Source organism: Lissotriton vulgaris, chromosome 7 (genome assembly GCF_964263255.1).
Source record: "Lissotriton vulgaris chromosome 7, aLisVul1.2, whole genome shotgun sequence".
Classification (NCBI taxonomy): Eukaryota; Metazoa; Chordata; class Amphibia; order Caudata; family Salamandridae; genus Lissotriton; species Lissotriton vulgaris.
Genome location: NC_141695.1, coordinates 267,175,204 through 267,195,383, shown reverse-complemented (window position 1 = coordinate 267,195,383; position 20,180 = coordinate 267,175,204). Strand labels below are relative to the sequence as shown.

Here is a 20,180-nt window from a genome sequence, read left to right as displayed (position 1 = left end):
CACATGCAGTCCAGCCTTCCATGGGTCCTGCAAAATGCATTTTCTCTCCCAGCCTTTTGCTTTTGCAGGTTTCTCTAAGTGAAGGTGAACATTTCCAAATAGATGACACAGCTGCTTAATCCAAAGGAAACACATCATCCCACCAACACTGTCCCTAAACATCTACACGGAACGTGTTAAATGTAAGTGGCCACTGGTTGGAGCTCTATGAAATATTTAAGCTCAGCTAAGTGACACTTGCAGCCTGCTTCTTTCTTTCAAAAGCTTCAAAGGTGAGCATGTACTGTGAGTGATGCCTGAGGTATGGCAGCCCCCCCCCCACCAATTTCTCTGGAGTAGGGCATGCCCAGATTAACAGACTGTTATAAATGTATTTACATTTTGCAGATTCTTCCCTCCACCTATTTGCCTAGCCTAACCTGTCCTCTATAGTACATCTAAGTACTCCATAAAGTAGACCCAAAATATCCATAGGACATGAAGCATGGTTTTTAAAATGTAGGGTAAGTTTTACATGTTCTCTCAGTAAAAAATCTCCAAAGTAATTTTTCTCTGTGGCAAGGCTAGCTCTCCCACAGATAAGCACTGAGTTAAATTATAACACATTATAATGCATAGCATCAGTTTGGAGATAGCTTTATGCACGAATCAGGAAAGCAAATTATTAGGAATTTAGAAACCAATCTAATGATCAAGTCAGAATTTAAAGTACTATATTGGAAATGCTCCTAGTAGAAAGTTAGCATTTTCCTGCCTAATGTCTCTAGTAGCGGTTTTAGAGTTAATGTTCAATTGTCACCTGGCAGCCTCCCAGGGGAATAAAACGTCCTTCGCTGGGAACAGATGTGACAACCTCCTTACAGGATGGACTGGTAATGTGACCACGAAATGCGCAAGTTTCCATGGGAAAATTCAGTCACAGGCAGATGTAATTCACACAAAGGCCTGCCTCTGTCCAAGTAGCCAAAGTGGCATCAATCTCATAGGGGGTAAAACCTGTCACAGAATTGGTTGGCATAGGGAGTTCACAATTTTTCATGCACACACCAGGGCTGTACCTATAGCTCTGCATAAGGGAAGAACTGTTGTGTCATACTGATTTTACCGGATACCATATAGTTTACCGAAGGACACAAAGGAAGTATTGCAAAAATGTGAAGGGAAAAATGTGCCCCATTAGTTGAGGAGGGCTCAGGAATTTCCACCACCCATGAGCAGGTACAGGGCCTAAAAGTGGTACCCTTATTACCCTCTTCAGAACACTGCTGGACCTAAGGATGACTGAAAAAGTGCTGCACTTGCTGAACACTTTGGACTTCAGAAAATCTGTGGAGAAAAACTCCAAGGGCTAGATCTGCTCCCATTTGAAACCAGGGAAAAAGAGTGGACTCCAAGGGCTAGTTGGCTAGCCTTCTGTTTCCCTACAAGGACACACAAGCTACAAGTAACCAACCTTCCTCCATGGCCTAGCTGACCAGTTCCAACTAGCCTTGCCCTGGATCCCGGCTGGTGGCTTCCCATGGTATGAGTGCTGACCCTGAAGGAGTGTCCCTATAGTTGTGGAGCTTTTGGAACGGTGTCAGAGTGCACTCCCCCTGCCTTACCATAATTGCAAGGACTTAGAAAATGTTTCAGGGATTTGTGCTAAAAGAAAAACAGAGGCTACCACCTGAAATTTGCAGAGCCACAAACTCCGATGTCTCATCTCCAGTCTAGTTCGAAATTGCAGATTTGTCCTGCTGAAAAAGTGTAACTTCTAGAAAGGTTTTTAAATCTAAACTTAAACCTGGCCAACCTGCCGCTGCTGCCACCTTCCTTGGCTTGATCCTCAAACTTCACCTTATTTGGGTTTGTCTGCTTTGATGTCGAGAACCTCGAACCTCCCACAAGTGTAGAGGTTCCCATCGAGGTCCTGCAGTGCAGTCGGCCACCATCAATAAGTTCTTTTCTCCCCAAAAGTCAGAAGGCAAACTTTTCACCGCACTCAACCTTGTTGCTGAATCTGACCCTGCTTCATAGCGTTTGAGTTTAACTATTGTTTTTGACATGGTCCAGCACAGCCAGATACCCGTCTTTGTATTTTTTGGCACAAGAAACTTTGAAAAATCATATCTCTGGTCCTTGCATCATATTTTCTTGTTTTGTTGTTTATTTTCTCAACAAAATGTTCTCTCTTTCTATCAATTTGAATAAGATTTTTATTGTATTGGGTTTTCTACTTTGTAACTGTTTTTGTTGATGAGTGAATTTGACATTCTCCTAAATTAAGACTGTCTATTTTGTGTTACAACTACCAAAGCTTGAGCTCAGTTTTAAGTTGCAAGATATCTAACTAGGTTAGTGGAACAGTGCCATACTCAGTTGATGAGGAATGCCATCCATTTCGGATAATGATCCACTTTCTCAAAGCAGTTATGAGTAAAATAGTGCTTGACTTACACCATTGTAGAACTAGTGAAACATGTGTCAAGCTCCTCTTTAGGCCCAGCCAATGCAAAATTGTTCCTGATGCAGACTTGTCAGCAAAGCACCGTGTATTTACAATATAACCAAAAAGAAATGGAAATATTTATTTTTGAATGGTCAATCTATTTATAAAGGCCACACAAGTCATAATCAATTAGGGTCCCATCTGCCACAGACTTCTTAGGCCTAGTTGCAGTTACTTGGCTGAGTTAGACAGTAGTCCGTATGTTTTGCTCATGTGTGTCAAAAAGTGCTCACATGCAACCTGCACAGAACTTCTTACCCAAGAACCAACCACCTCACAGGGATTAACCTGTTTTTCTTGCCCGCTCAGAGTATGCTCTCCTTAGGGTAATGCAGTATATTGGATAAGTCACACTTTCCTACAACTGATGGAAATGTTTTAAGTGAGCACTGCTCCTATTTAGTCCTCAGGACATGCTTCTGAACACCAGGACATTCTCCAGTCAAGGCTTATGCCGGGACTAGTCCTCAAAGGTCAGGTAGGCGATCTCACAGTCAGGCATCCTTCAGCTCCTTGTAGCAGGTTTCAGGATGGAGAGATAACGCCTGTGCCACTGGTTTATGCTGGCATCATGCAGTGTCTGAAACCTATCACATCCATTAATATAAATATGGTGGATTGGTGCTAGATGGATAATACTGCTGAATAGAACAGCAGTCCAAGATCATTAGCTTGAACTGAGCCCTCTGTTAGTTGTCACCAGTCAACTTAGTCACTAGTAAGGTGTGCTTGAAGAGACTAAAGTGAGTGTTCTTAATGAAATTTAGAGCGTTACTTTGCCGGGTAAATGGATACCAACTACTACAGAGTTACACTAGTCAATTTTTCTATGGACAGGTGAGGAAATGAGTTCCTTTGCTACGTAAATGAAAACATCCTATTGTATTTCCATTATTAAATAAATGAAATGTGGCTTTCTCTTGTTATGTTTGTTATGAATATAATCATTTTATTTGAATGGTTTAAATGTACGCCTACTCTGAGGATACTATGGCTAGCCTGTCTAAGGGTAAGGTGTATAGTAGACAAGGGAGTGTAGATGGGCCAGAAATTCAATTATTTGTATTACTAATGGTTTCAAAATCAGTGACTGAACCACCATCCGGGGGCAGTTAGCAAGAAAGTATTTTGATATCAGGGAGAGGATGAGAGGAGACAGGAAGGAGGAAGACTTGGATCGCATCTGATTAGAGATGACAGAAAAGCAAAATGAAGTGATCATATTGTCCAAAGAAGAGATTGTGGGGTATATGTACAAGCTCCTATCACCACCACAACATCACTTTAAATGGCGTGGTGGCAATAGGGGCTATGCTTTATTTACAAGGCAGCATTAGCCACTTAACGTGGCTTAACAATGCCTAGTAAATAAGACCCCGTTGCACGCTATGCTTAGTGCAAAAGGGGTGGTCAGTCGGTGTTGTGGTGGGTGTTCCATTGCAACACCCATTGATTTTGATGCTGCCCCCTATGTACAAGGACATCGTACATAGGAGGCAGGACCAAAATAAAGACCAGGAAAAACCTGGTCTTATTTTTATTTATTTATTTATATTCTTATAACGCGCCTGAATCAGCCCCGAAGGGGTATCTCCGCGCGTAGCTTCTGTATGAGTCGAAAGAACTTATTGAGGGGATGACAGTGTAGGGAGCAGAAGAAAATTAGTCTTGGGTGAATAGGTATGTTTTTAGTTTTTTCCTAAAAGAAAAAAGATTAGAGACTTGTCTCAACTGTGGTGGGAGGGAGTTCCATAGCAAGGGGCCTTTGAGAGAGGGTGCTCGGCCACCCTGTCTCGCTCTGGTGACTTTGGGTACATGCATCAACATGGTGTTGCTGGAGCGCAAAGCACGTCCTGGAGAGTAGGGGACAAAAATGTCTTTTAAGTATTTGGGACCGGACCCATAAATGCACTTATGCATTATGCAGCAAAGTTTGAAGTTGACCCGTTGTCGCACTGGGAGCCAGTGAAGGTGGGAAAGGAGAGGGCGTGACGGGGTACGGGGGGGGGCATTCAAGATGAGTCTTGCTGCGGTGTTCTGCACCACCTGCAGTCTGCATAGTTGTTCATGATTGGCAGAGATGAGTAGACCATTGCAGTAGTCTACCCGCCCAAGAACTAGTGCCTGTACCAGCGTTTTCCTGTGGATGTCCGGCAGGAAGGAAAAATGCGCCGTAGAAGACCAATTATTCGGAAGCACGTTCCCGTGACTTGACTGACATGATCTTTTAGAATCAGTGTTTGGTCCAGGCGTACTCCCAGGTTTTTGATGGTCTGTTTGGGCGCAGGAACAGGTCCTAGCTCAAGTGGCCACCAATCCGGAGACCAGAGCAGGGTGGCCCCTCCAAACAACATGACTTCGGTTTTAGTCACATTGCATTGGAGGAAGTTCTGGGCCATCCAACCTGCCACAGCTCTCATGCCATTTTGGAAGGATTGCATGACTGCAGGTGTGATAGTTTGGAAGGGAAACAACAGCTGGGTGTCATCAGCGTAGGAGATTGGAGAGAACCCGTAAGATCTTATAATCTTCGCCAAGGGGGCCACATATACGTTGAATAACGTGGGGCTCAGGCATGAGCCCTGTGGCACACCCTTGGTAATCTTCCTACAGATAGATTTATGGGAGCCTAGTTTGACACCTTGTTGTCTGTCTGCAAGAAAGCTTTCAAGCCACACAAGGGCGGTCCCTTTTACTCCCACTCCCTTCAAGCGGTCGAGAAGGATTTTGTGCGACACCGTGTCGAAGGCAGCGGACAAATCCAATAGCACCAGAATCACTGAGCTCCCCCTGTCAAGTGACATTCTGATGTTATCTGTCACTGACAAGAGGGCTGATTCGGTGCTATGGTTGGGCCTAAAACCCGATTGTGAGTGGTCTAGGCCGCCCGCTACCTCGATGTAATTATACAGGTGTGCGTTGACATGTTTCTCGGCCAGCTTGCTGAAATACGGTAGGAGGGAGATGGGCCGGAGGTTGGAAAGCTCCGTCCAGGGGAGAGCCACGTTCTTACGGATGTGGTTCACCACCGCTCTTTTCCATTCAGTTGGTACATATCCCTTCTTCAAAGACTGATTAATTACATCTTGGATGTGGGGACCTAACAAGGTGCTGAGGGAGGTTAGGGTTTTAACAGGGATGAGGTCATCCGGGGACCCAGATTTTACATGGGTCATTAATGTGAACAGCTCTTCATTGTTAATAGGAGGGAATGTAGTCAGCGTGAGGTTGGTGTTTTCAGTGGGGGGGAGGATAGTCAGAGTGTCATTGTCTGTTTGAGATGCTAGAATTTTGTCATAAATGGATTCTATTTTATTTTCGAAGTATAGGGAGACTTCTTCGCATAAACTTTGTGAGAAGTCATCTGGACTTACACAAGCCGTAGGCTTGACAAATGTTTCAAGAATCCTATAAAGTTCCTTAGGAGAATTACCAGCTTCCACGAGCTGTTGGGCAATGTTGTTTTTGCGGGCAGCTTTAATATGTTTGTAGTAGTTTGTTTGGGCTGCACGGTGTGCCTTCTTGTTATCCTCTGAGTGTGATTTTCTCCATCTCTTCTCTATCCTCCTACATTCTTGCTTCTCTTTTCTGAGAGCCTCGGTGTACCATTTTTCCTGTTTGGCCACAGGGAATTGTTTAAATGTTTTTAGAGGGGCAATTTTGTCAATGGCTACAGTGAGTGATTGCTGAAACATAGTTAGGCTATGTTCTACTTCCTCAGTAACTTTAATATCGGGTTTTTCCCATACCTTTTGTATTGCCTCCAGTGTGAGTTTGTGCCACTGTCTGCGCATAGTAGGGGGTGAGGATTTCTTATAGGAGCCTTTGTTAACTTTAAAAATAGTGAATTGTAATAAAAAGTGATCAGACCAATCTAATTGGGTAGGTTCGTAACAAGATATATTGTCAAAGTTGGTATATATCAGGTCGATACAATGTCCACCTTCATGTGTGGGACCCTGGTTCTTTTGTGTGAGAACAATGGTTGTCAAATCAGCAGACAAACTTTTGGTCCCCATGGATTCAGGTTGGTCGGTATGTATATTAAAATCTCCAAGGAGAAGGAAGTCCTCATTGGCCCGTATGTGTGGGCCTAATATCTCTAAAAGAGATATGGAAAAGCTGGGGCATGTAAGTGGTGGTCTGTATATAAGTGCTCCCTTGCTGGTCTTTCTGTTAGGGAAGGTAATTCTATAAACCATTATTTCCATTTCTTTGCAGCATTGTTTATCTAGAATATCCAGTTTGAGGTAGTCTTTGTAGATTATGGCAATGCCGCCACCTGTTTTTTCAGGGCGATCTGAATGGTGGAGTTTGTATCCCATTGGTACTCCCAGGGTAATGGCAGATATCGTGTGGGGCTTTAACCAAGTTTCAGTAATGAAACAGATGTCTGGAGTCAGGGAGTGTATCAAATCCCAGATCTCTATTTGGTGTTTAGGCATAGATCGCACATTAATGAGGATACAATGCATATCATCAGGTGACATACTTGGTTTGTGTGAATCAGTGAATTTCATGGAGGAATAATGGCATTTTTGGCATGAAAAGGGTCCTTCAAAACAGGGCCTCTTATCTTCCATGTAACAAGGGGAGATGGGCTGCCTTAATTGTAATATAGAAGAAGCCTCATACCTGATGTGTTTGGCAGCGCAAATGGGCGGCATAGTGCTGAACCGCCGCCTCGTCGACGCGTCCTGTCGCGGACGGGCGCAGACGGGCAGCTCTTTGGCTGGTCTTCGGCTGAAATGAGGCTGCGCGCAATCGCTGCGCGCTTCCTGTGAGGCGATGGCTAAATAGCCCCCTGTTGACAGCTAGAGCGCTGACCGCTCCCGGAAGTGCCTGGCCCTCACCTGTCTGCCCTCCGCACAACGGTAATAAATTACCGAGTCGGACCGAGGCGGGCAGGAAATGGAATCGAGACCAGCACTCCGGTAAGATTTAAAATAAGAATTAAACAATTAGTGCTGCGCTGCTCGCTAAAATCGTGCACAAGTCGTTTTAAAACTTACAGATGTCTAAAAAGCGGCAATGTTGGGAAATGCTCTGCCAGTTACTCAAAAGATTTTCTTCCCGTTCAGCAAGCTAGCGGTGTGAAGACACTGCCACCGTCTTCTACCGCAGCTGCCCTGTAGGAGGCTCCGCCTAAATAGCCCCCTGTTGACAGCTAGAGCGCTGACCGCTCCCGGAAGTGCCTGGCCCTCACCTGTCCGCCCTCCGCACAACGGTAATGAATTACCGAGTCGGACCGAGGCGGGCAGGAAATGGAATCTTAACTTGGCTATATTAGTAGAAATTGATTATTTCTCCTTGTTTTTGCTTTTTCTGTAAGGGCTGCCTGGTGCATCACACTTGGAAAAAGAAAAATGCCATGGATTGTTTATGTACAGGAAGGTAAGCCTTCCTGAACATGAACAATTTGTAAATAGAGTGCCAAGTTGTGAGTTTCATGTGTGCTGCATGAAGCAGCACACATAAAACTGACACAATTGCATTTTAGGACTGTTTATGTGCAGCAAGGGGGACCTCCCTATACATAAACAATCCTCCTCTGTACGCAGACACCCTTGCAGGATGGTACAAGGGTGCTGGCATTGATGCTACGCTGCTAAGTGTAGCGCCAGCGCCAGTGGAAACGCAAGGCTGCACAATGTCCAATAAATATGGTGCAGCCTTGTGTTTCAGAAGTGGCGGAGTGAGGCGTTAAGCCATGATGGCTAACGCCTCACTCTGCCACTTCACTTGCACAAATTCCCAATTGAGTGCATGGTGAACAGGCTTGTTCACTGTAGGATGCTGACCAGCAGATTTGTAGGGGTGTAGAGTGAGGGGATTTAGGATGTGTCAATAGAGTTTGAGAGTACTAGCTGAGAATTGGTCCTGTGAACTTATGGGTAATTAAGATGCCCAAAAGATCATATATTCATTAGTATCAAAATCAAAAAAATGTGAAAACATTCATTAGTATGAAAAGTCACGAAAGGGATGGGGATGGACGACATGGTTTTGTATTTGTCAGTAATGTTCCCTATAATTTCTTTCCTATGTGTGCGCCAGTGTATGGTCTCTGTGCCCTCCAAACTTTTGCTTAAAAAAGTGAAAAGATGGTGCATTTCCACACATACAGCACCATGTTAAGGGCCTTAAGGCAGGTTTGCAATTTGGATACACACGCCATGACATGAATTGATTACACAGGCAAGTACACTTTGGATTTAGAAAAGCACAAGACTCAAATGGTGGTACCATCATATGATTTTACTGCTGTTGGTGTAAAGTTACTTGTTGCATTATATATCGTGATGCAGAGACAGAAAGAAGCCGCAAAATGCTAGCCGGTCAGCACACTAGGTTAAGCAGATATTTCTAACTTAAGTGTTACCTAAGAAATGCCGAAAGTCCAAAGACACGATGTGTAAAGCGTCATGGCGCTCAAACCTGTCCAGGCCACCCGATCTGTCAGGGGGCACAGGAGCTTATTATTGGCCACGCCGGCAAATTATTTTTAAGCAGCTCGGAATGGCCAACTCGAGTCCACTGCTGCATTATGCAGTCATGAGACAGCAGTGAGGGGCAAGTCATCACCAGTGGACAGTCATGCAGAACAAACACATTCATTATAACCACCAGCTACTGTCAGTCACAGTATACCACCGTATACCACAGTATATACAGTATACCAGTCACAATCAAATTGATTTATTTTCAGGAAAGCATGTAATATTCTTTCTTAGGAAGGTCCGGGCTGGCTATTGAGGAATGTCAAAGCTGTAAGCCATACACAGGACACGGTAGTACGCCCGACTTGCTATCGCCGCTGTAAACTTTAGACTACGAGTTGGTGAATTACCTGGTGTGTATTCTAGCACCAAATGTTAATGTTTAGCCTAGTACATCTGCACTTGACAGAATTACTTAATATTGCGAATCATAGTAAGAACTGAGCTACAACTATGAACTAAGTGGTGGGCAAATTAAACATTGTTTTTCTTATTGTGGTGCTGGCTGCAGGCACACAGAGAGTGTGGGATTGGTGTCACATAGTCTACTTGGGGCCTCAGTGGCAATGTACTGTGTGCATGCTTACACTTTCTCGTGAGCAAAATCAAGCAATGAAGATGAGGGAAATACTTAAACATCAGAATTTAAACCCAGTTTAGCAGCGAGAAACTCTAAGAAGATCTTAAAACTGCTTTAAAGCACATGAAATGAAGGGCACTCTTGGACCCGACTGTACCAAACAGGATGTTAGAGGTTATACTCCCTGCAAATGAGCCTCATGTTCCATAAGGCCCCATCCACCTCACTGCCCACAGAAACAGGATAGAACCACATGCCTCATCCTCCCTCTGCATGAACTGATCAAACCGTGCTGAGAAACCCCAGCACGAACAGGCACAAACTCCTGTACCATGAGACCCTTAAAGCCACCTTCTGACACAAGCTTAAGGCCTTAATAAGAAGTGACAACCAGGCAGTAAATTCTCCTCAGTCTGAACATTGACACTCCTCCCAGTAATAAGCACCTGTGCCTGACCAGGGCTGGACTGGCCTCTGTGGATCACATGTATGTCCTCCTGAACTAGCCACTTACCAGTAGAGTTATACTTGGTTGTCTTTTTGTTGGCATAAGGAATGTTTTCTTGCTTTTGATAGTTTTGAAAAGCACCTAAAGCCTGTATTTTTCCCTAAGTAGTACATATCTTAAACAGAAAAAACAAGAAAAAGAAAGCACTTTACAGTGTTCTGGAGCTGCCAACATAATTATTAATGGCTGCTAATTAAAGTAAATAGACGATCTATAAAAATACATATTTATAAACAACATTTTTTGTAGCATTGTATATCTTGTTTGACCCTTGAATGAGGTGAACACATACTGGGTATTTCTTTATTAAAGTTGGCAATCCTACTTACCAGTGGTTTACTCTGCTGCTTAGGCATCTGCCGTGCCCTAGGCAGGGGCACTCTCAAGGGCAGTCTCTCACTGTCTTGGAGCTCAGGACTGTTCTAAGTCTCCAGAAATCCCTCATCCATCCAGTACGCAGCTTACTGGCCTGAGTCAATGTAGCTTGTGAGATGCTTCAGGCAGAGGGTCTCTGGCCAGAGGAAGAGGAGTCAGACTACTGGCAGAACGAAGTCTAGTCACTGCGTCTTGGCCTCCTCGCATCCTCACAAATGGGCAGATGCTTTCTTGTTCTAGATGGCAGCAATTGCCACTGCTAGTGCCTCACACATTATTTAAGAAATTACAATAGACATTTTCCTTCCTTGATGTCATGTCCGATGCCAGAGAGTCTGAGTTACTAAAACCAAGCGGCAGGCAGCAGATCGCATTCTATGACCTAAAAAGCACATTTGTGAAAATTAATACTCACTGTTTTAGTGACACTTTTATCAAAGTCTTCCTGTTATTTTATGTAATAAAAGCCACACTCTGTCTGCAGTTAGGAGTCCTAACTTTACTACTCCTAAACTGAGAAACATCCTAATTTTAAGACTTTCGGTATTCACCGAAGGCATTTAGGAGTCCTAAAGTTAGAAGTCCTAACTTTATTAAACTTTAATTGAGAAAAATCCTAATTTTAAGAGTTTCGGTATTCAGAGAAGGCATTTAGGAGTCCCAAAGTTAGGAGTCCTATCTTTATTACTACTGAACTGAGAAAAAACCCTATTTTAAGACTTTGGGATTCACAGACGGCATTTAGGAGTCCTAAAGTTAGGACTCCTAACTTCTGTGAATACCGAAATGAGTAAGTGCCTTCTGTGAATACAAAAATGAGTAAGTGCCTTCTGTGAATTCCAAAATGGTATTAAGTTTAGGATTTTGTCTTAAGTTAGTTCTGTGAATCGGGCCCTACTTTCCTTGCTGTGCGGCGTGTCTGGAACGTAATGAACGCTCCATATGTAAAGGGATGATTTGAAACATGCTGCTGTGGCATAGCATGAGCTAGTCTGCACGTAAAAACTTGCCAAAAGAGTGCACATTAAAGCAATTGTTTAGATTTGAGAAAGGAGTGCATTCTATCATTTTCATGAAGCTCCACACGTGCCAGGCCACACATCCATGGTCTAGACTGTGGTCATATGTAGTAGCTTCATGTATGCCAGGCCACACATCGATAGTCTAGACCGCAGTCATACGTAAGACCTTTGCATGTTCCGGGTCCACACATTGAAGATTAAGACTGCGGTCTTGTGTAGAAGCTCCGCATATACAAGGCCCACACATCATGCAGTTATGTGCCAAAGCTTTGCATGTGCCAGGCTCACACATCGAAGATTTAGACTGCGGTCATGTGTAGGAACCTCGCATGTGAGAGGCCCACACGTCGAAGGTCTAGGGTAGAGTCATGCGTAGGAGCTTTACATGTGGTAGGCCCACACATTGAAGGTCTAGACTGTGGTCACGTGCAGGAGCTTCGCATGTGCCGGGCCCACACATCGAAGGTCTAAACTGCTCACAAACGCAAGCAGGGATAGAAGCTGCTAACAAACACAAACAGGGATAGAAGCTGCTCACAAACACAAGCAGGGATAGAAGCTGCTCACAAACACAAGCGGGGATAGAATCGGCACAATGACAGAAGCACAGGTTAGTTGCACACCACTGGAAGCACAAATCTGTACCTGTACAGTGCCCATCTGAAATAGCGAACAATCTAGGACAGCACAAATCTGTAACTGAACTGTAGCATGAATGGGCAGCAGTGGGTGTATAACCCTAAGGATGCTAGGGTTCTACATCTATTGTTCACTAGCAGTGCAACTACAAACTTCAACAGAGGAAGTCATGACACCTCAGACTAATGGCTGAACAATCGTTTTACTAACAGACTGTCAGCACAGCTATTTGCCCAAGTGGCAGGTTATGGATTTCACTGGGCACGAGAACGTAAAATGAATTCCATCGCACTCTGGACAAGCAAGCCATTAATTCTTATTTACATGGGAATCAATCTTTGGGAATCCACTGCCCTTAGGAGTTGGAGAGAATGTACTGAATATGATAACCTAGGGTACATCATTAAGGCGGTCTTAACATCTCTAAGAATTTTACTTCTACCACCAAATTTAAATTGAAAGAATTTCAAGCACTTGTAATTCTTGGTTTAAAATAACAGGATTTTAATAAACCTCTATGTTATCGCCACAGTTTTAACAGCACACAGATTCATCAGATGTGTGGAAAGGTTACAAATATTTTTTTTGCCTTTACAGAGCATACGAAGGCGAGTCCTAAAAACACATGAAATTTCTAAATGATTTGGATCCTGGAAAGGCTAAGAACTGGTGAAATTAAATCCTATATATTGTTTAACATAACGATCATTCTACCTCTGCCTTCTTTCACACATTTAGGGGAATTTTTGTGCCACTGTAAAACCCATTTGCAGCGCTATCCTACAGTGTTTGCTATTTTAATGATTATATTACAAAGAGTGGAATGGAAACACCAGCGTTGTGCTAATGTTCACAAAAGTATATCAGCCTTGACACGAATATCGTAGCCAAGTAGTTATAAGTAAGCATGGGCTGAAAATTTGTTCCGCTCGCGGAATTTGCGGATTTTCCGCGATTTTGCGATCCACAAATCTTGCGAAATCGCGGTAAAATCCGCAAATCTGTGGGGACGAACTTTCAGCCAAGCACTTACAGGGTTACAGCAACAGGTGCAAAAGTTGAAGCTAATTTTTTGTAACCTTTTATAAAAGGGATACAAAGAAATTAACTTCAACTTGGGCACCTGCTGCTGTAAGCCTGTAAGTGCTTCCTGGCGCCTCGGTGCCTACTTGCAACTATTTGCGCACCCTGCTCTGACCCTTGAAGCAGGGTCAGAGAATAGTTACACGTAGGCAATGAGGCGCCTGTCATGAAAATTAAACCTCAATAGGAAGCACTGACAGATATAAAAACAAGCATTTCAAATGCAAAAGGTCTCGCATTAGGAAAGTTTGAGCTATTGGTCTTGTAAATGACAATTCTTTTTTATTTATGTGTTGGTTTTGAAAATAGCTAAATTAATAGCTTTGTCATTTACAATGCCAATAGTTATAACTTTTGCAAATGTGACACCTATAGCATTTGTAATGCAACATGTTTTGTATTTACGTGACTTAGATGTATTCATATTACAAATTACAATGGCTTTTAATTTTTTTAATAATTAATACTTAAATTAAAGTGATTTTAATTTATAACGGCAATAGCTTAAACTTTTGTAAATAACTTTTGTGAAGATTATGTTCATTGTATTTTATTGTGACGAAAATCCAAGAACAGAAGTGAAATAATAATATCTTTTTTGTGACATTTGTAATAAAGCTTGAAACATTGAGAGAACATATTTGAACCAGTTGTTGTTGTATGTTCGCGCAGATTGATGCTGGTGTGGCGCTGAGTGGTGCTGTGGTGGTGCTGAGTGGTGCTATGATGATGCTGAGTGGTGCGGAGTAATACTGGGATGGTGCTGAGTGATGCTGGGGTGGTGCTGAGTGGTGCTGTGGTGGTGTTGAGTGATGCTGTGGTGGTGCTGAGTGATGCTATGGTGGTGCTGAGTGGTGCTGTGGTGGTGCTGAGTGATAATGTGGTGGTGCTGAGTGATGCTGTGGTGGTGCTGAGTGATACTGTGGTGGTGCTGAGTGGTGCTGTGGTGGTGCTTATTGGTGCTGTGGTGGTGCTGAGTGTTGCTGTGGTGGTGCTGAATGATGCTGTGGTGGTGCTGAGTGGTGCTGTGGTGGTGCTAAGTCATAATGTGGTGGCGCTGAGTGATGCTGTGGTGGCGCTGAGTGATGCTGTGGTGGCGCTGAGTGGTGCTGTGGTGGTGCTGTGGTGGTGCTGAGTGATGCTGTGGTGCTGCTGAGTGGTGCTTTGGTGGTGATGAGTGATAATGTAGTGGCGCTGAGTGATGCTGTGGTGGCACTGAGTGGTGTTGTGGTGGCGCTGAGTGGTGCTGCGGTGGTGCTGTGTTGGTGCTGAGTGATGCTGCGTTGGTGCTGAGTGGTGCTGTGGTGGTGCTGAGTGATGCTGTGGTGGTGCTGAGTGATGCTGTAGTGGCACTGAGTGGTGCTGTGGTGGTGCTGAGTGGTGCTGTGGTGGTGCTGAGTGATGCTGAGGTGGTGCTGAGTGATGCTGTGGTGGTGCTGAGTGGTGCTGTTGTGGTGCTGAGTGATAATGTGGTGGTGCTGAATGATAATGTGGTGGTGCTGAGTGACGCTGGGATAGCTCTGAGTGATGATGTGGTGATGCAGAGAGCAGAAAGGCACAACAAGCAGTCAAACAAAGGGCAGAAGGGCAGAAGAACAAGGGAAAAACGAGACTAACAGAGGGCAGAAGGGCACAAAAACAGTCTAACAGAGGACAGAAGGGGAGAAAAACAAGGGAAAAACGAGTCTAACAGAGGGCAGAAGGGCACAAAAAACGATCCTAACAGAGGGCAGAAGGGCACAAAAACAAGGGAATAACAGAGGGCAAAAGGGCACAAAAAACGAGTTTAACAGGGGGCAGAATGAATCCCGCCCTGCGTGTTTTGTCTATGAAGATGCCACCTTTTTGAGTAATACCTCTACTCAACGGGAGTACTTTCTACTGTCTAATCAGTAAGTGCTCCCTCGTTGGCTAAATGTGAAGGGGCAGATTTACAATAACTTGCGCATCCCCAGGGATGTGCCAGTTATTGTGCGCCACAGCTCCGCCACCCATGGTGCGCCGCATTTACAATGCGGTACAAAAGGGGGGTGGTGTGGACGGAGCATCTGAATCAATCAAACACTCACCCCCCAGTCAAAAGATCTGGGTTTAATCCATCACCGTTCTTTAGCCCACTCTGCCACCCCATTTCAGACATGGCTATATGCAAATCAGTCTGACCCTGTGCCTCATGGGAACAGTCCAGCCCGAACTGCCAAGCCATGTCTTTACTGGACCGGAAACAAGCTTCCGAGGACCGGTTTCTGGCATTCCAGCCGTCTTCAGCCCGGCTTGCTTGAATCCAGTGGCAAAGTGAGCAAGGGACTCACGTCTGACCATACCCTGCCACACTTATGGCTGCCAAAAGCGGTACAAAAGAGGTTGGTGAGGGACGGAGCATCTGAATCAATCAAACACTCACCCCCAGTCAAAAGATCTGGGTTTAATCCATCACCGTTCTTTAGCCCACTCTGCCACCGTCCATCACCACCCCCTTTTTGTACCGCATTTACAATGCGGCGCACCATGTGGAAAATACGGCACTGATGCGTCATGCATCTGTGCCGTAAAAGCAGCGCATTGCTGGAGCTAATCCTCTGGGGGGCCCTATCTCCCCAATGCTGCGTCAAGCCTTGCGCCTGCTTCAAGCAGGCACAGGGTTTTGACACAGCTTTGGCCTAAAAGTGACTGAGTGAAATCTTGTAGATTTCACTCAGCAGCTTTTAGGAGGCGTTCATGCGCAGGAACGCCCTCCCCAGCGCCGGAATGCCTCCTGATGGCGCAGGGCTTTACAACGTGAACCATCTCTCAGATGCGTTACGTTGTTAATACCCAGCACCATGACGCATCTTTTGTGCTGCCGCTGTGTCACAAAAGTGACGCAACTGCGGCGCAAAAGAGGCGCAAGCGGTTTGTAAATCTGCCCCATAATGCTTTTACTACACTGTAGCTGCGTAAAGGGCCAGAAGATGTGTCTCCAGTGACCATGTGTGCCTGTGCCTGTGTTACAGGCACACATGGTCATTGGAGACCCATCTTCTGGCCCTTAACGCAGCTGCAGTGTAGTAAAGGCACTATACATTTATCCAATGAGGGAGCACTTACTGGATTAGCCAGTAGAAAGTACTCCAGGGCAAATCGCAAAACAATCCACAGTTTCACTGGAAAATTCGTGAATTTGTGGATTTTTTTGCAAATTTCGCCCATGCTTAGTTATAACTTACACACAAGGTACTCAAATGCAGAACTTTACGTTAGGGGTACCGTGACATTACATCACTAATGATGTGCCAAAGCACCCACATGTACCAGAAGCATTAAATGAGAGTCCAACGCTCCAAATTTGGTCCAGGTGGGGACCAAGTTACGCATCTGGTCCCATCATCCACATCACCCACCTGTGCGAGCTCCCGGGCAGTGCCGCAGTGTGGACGTGCTGAGAGGGGCGCAGAAGCCACGGCGTGAGCTGGCGTTCTAGGGAGGCAGCTGGACAGCCCGCTGCAGAATTCAACGCACCGGGGACATCCGCAATCACCCGGGAGCCAGCCGAGCAAGTCATGTGCCACGCCCAGAAACAAAACTGGTCCGCCAATGGAAGCGGCGCTGCGACTTCCTGCACCTCTCGCACACTCCGCTGATTTGTCGCTCGAGCCACCTGTCCCGGTCGGGCAACGCTGTCTGTCCCAGGAAGGTGAGGCCCTGCCTGGCTGAGGGTGTATGGTGCAAGAGCACTCCATTCAAACCATCTCGCCGGGACAGAGAGGGCGTGTGTGTCATGCAACGATAATCGACCAAGCCACGGCAGGCGTTAAACTTGAATTTTTTGCCACATTTTAAACGCCTTTTATTCAGAGCGTGAATTTAGATGCTTCTTGCCTGCGCGCTAATGCGACCAAAATTCCATTTGCTCAGTTACCATATTTAAGGATTATTCAGTTTACCTGAAGGCTGCAGTTTAGACATATTCCCGGTCTCGCTTCGGCCAGTATCAACGACGGTAGCCATCCTCTCCCCTAAAGTATTCCAGGATACTGGGGCCCGAGCACCCCTGGCCAGCCATGACAGACAAGCAGTGTCTCCCAGCTGTAGCTTCAACACCCAATGGGGGCTAACTCTCTCTACACATGTGCGGGAAACCCAGCTACCAAGTCGCTTGCAGGCGTTCACTGATTACACTAAACACATCTTGAAACATCAGCTTTCCTTTTAGCTTATGACCTCAGTTGGGTATTGCGCGGGCAAAATTCATATTCCAGACAATATTAGTATAAGCTTAGTGGCACCATCCATCTTGGGTTAGAATTTCCAATGAAATATATAGATAAGATTTGTATTACTTATTGTGCGCAACACATAGGCAGCCTTTCTTCTCGTTATTGACCAAAGTGTGGGTTCTGATTGCTGCGGCTCGAACGCGCACACCATTCTGACATGGAAATCAGTCTTTGATGAGATGAGGCTATTGGTGCGTCCGGACTTTCACGAAATAGTGAAAATGTATTTACAGCCATAGAAAACAAACTGTGTATACTGTGCCAGTTCTCAGGTGACCATATCCTTGGTACAAGCGCTCGCGCGGCAGGAGGGGGGGGTGATAGACTCCGCGATTCACTTGCGGGAGCGTTAATTACTACCATCTTGTGGGGAGCGCTCCCGCATGTGAATCTCCTGATGTGCACGCGTTGCCATTGAAGGCAATGGAACGCATGCATGTGCTTGGCTGAAAAGCCAAACCGATCGGAAAAGGTCTTTTTGTCTTCGCAGCGCATGCGCGCTGCGAAGGCGAGACCTAAAAAGAGCATTTACAGGCTCATGCATCAATATTGTATTTTGCGATTCCTTAATTGCGAAAAATAAGGAATCGCAATTTAGGAACTGCAAACTGCAATGCATCAAGAATTCGCTATAAAAATAGCGATTTCTTAAAATTCCGTAATTGTGATTCTCTAAATGAGAATCACAATTAAGGAATACTTCCCCATCCATTCATATGGGCCTAGAGGTCCATAGGAATGAATTGAAAGACATTCTTAATTTGCAATTCACCATTAAAAATTTGCAAATTAAGAATGCAATTTCAAGGGTGCAGGGGTGTCCAAAGGACACCCTGTTGCACCCCTGAAATCTGCTTAGGGGTACATTTTGCACATTCACATGCCCCAAGGGCATGTGTGTGTGTAAAAAGGAACTTTGAAAAATGCAGTTTAGTGCATTTTTCAAAGTTTTCGCAAATAACCATGAAGGTCAACTTCATGGTAATTTGCTCCCCTTATTTGCGAATTCGCAAATTTTTGAAGTTTGATGCATTTCATTTAAGGAATCTCAATTTGAGATTCCTTAAATGCAATCGTAATTTAAGAAATTGCAATTTTGCGATTTCTTAAATTGCGACAAGTGCTAAAATGTTAATGCATCCCAAAAATAGGAATTACATTCGCAAACGGACGAATTTTGCGATTCGCACCGTTTGCGAATGCAATTTCCTTTGATGCATGTGGCTGAGAGCACCTATTAAAAAGGTTATACTGAGTTTAAAAAACAGGAAAGGGAAATTGATTAATAATGGCTGTGATCTAACAACATAATCGAATATGGACGATAGAACGTCAGTTCCTAAACCTTACTCATGTTAAAAACGTCTAGTTCCCAAACTTCTCATCTGTGGGATTAGGACATCTACTTAAGCCACTGTTCATCTTTTGGATACATTGGTTCCTAAGAAGGAATCATAAGTAGGTGGCCTGGGCCAGAATATGCTGTATGTCAGTCTACTTAGATCTGCTGGCCTTGCCAGGGACAAAGAGGAAGGTGGCTTATCATTCCAACTAGTAGCACTACTTTGAGTTTCTTCATTGTACGTCTATGCATACTAACCGGATTTAATATTTTTCTTATTACGAACTTCTTTAATACAGAGGAATATCACACTAGATTTTAATTAGTACATATAACAGAAACAGTTTCATTTTGTAATAACAACGATTTATTGCAATTGCACTAAAATACACTTTTCACACCAGATTGGAAGGATCCATTGAGCTCCAAGTCTAGGCTTAGGCTGAAAGAGGGCAGTCTTTAGGAAGCACACATTTACCAGATTCTCCAGACCTAACATAGCCTTTGTTGCATGTGCATCCTGCTGCAACACATTGTGTTGTGCATGCTACTGCAGCTTTATAATTCTCACAGGTGAGCGGACATTGAGAGACACATTTAGAATAGTGAGCATTGGTGGCTCAAGGACATGTACTCTCAGGTACACATTGACCAGAATTCTGGACATATCCTTCTTTGCAGAAGCATCCTTCAACACACACTGCTAGGCACATCATGGCACTCCCCTTGTTGGCCACGTCCTTGCAGGATTTCTGACACCCGCCGCAGGTTTTGTACTCCATGTTTTCTGTGCACTTTTCTGCAATGACAGTATGCGGAGAGTTACAGGATTATTATTGACCATATATGAAATGCGACACAGCAGCCTAACATTGGAACCAGTATCTTTAAAAATACTACACACTTTGACCATATACAAAATGCGACTCAGCAGTCTAACATTTAAACCTCTAACTTTTAAAAATACCACACATTTTCATGTATGTACTGTGAGGTATCTGCAGCCCAATCTTACATTATCTGAAGCAGACATGCAGGGAATCACAAAGATGTTTTGTGCAGGCCTGGGCATGTGAAATGAAAGTATCCAACAAGAAGACAATACCTGCCAGAAACATTAGCACAGCTACAGTGCTGCATTGTTGGGTACGAAATAACTTCTGCCCCTGCACTCCCTTTGGCCTAAGGGTTCTTTAGAATGTAGCGTTCTGGTTTATATCCTAGCTTCAGAATTTGAAAAACAGCCCCCCTTCCTAAAGCCAGTAGGACAGACATGTATACCAGGTGCCATTGGCTTCCAAGCCTTCTTTATGAACTTCGGAGGAAGCACAGAGAAATCTACCCGCATACCTGCATACGGATGCTACAAAAATGAAATGCGGGC

General features: G+C 44.5%; 1 long non-coding RNA gene across 1 annotated transcript in view; it reads right to left on the bottom strand.

Moving 5' to 3' along the window:
• Positions 1-19,143: 19,143 nt before the first annotated feature.
• LOC147701356 (uncharacterized) overlaps positions 19,144-20,180 on the bottom strand; it is a 28,126-nt gene continuing 27,089 nt past the window's right edge. The window contains exon 4 of the long non-coding RNA XR_015297174.1: positions 19,144-19,595. This is a non-coding gene — a long non-coding RNA (uncharacterized LOC147701356). The remainder of the gene's footprint in view (positions 19,596-20,180) is intronic.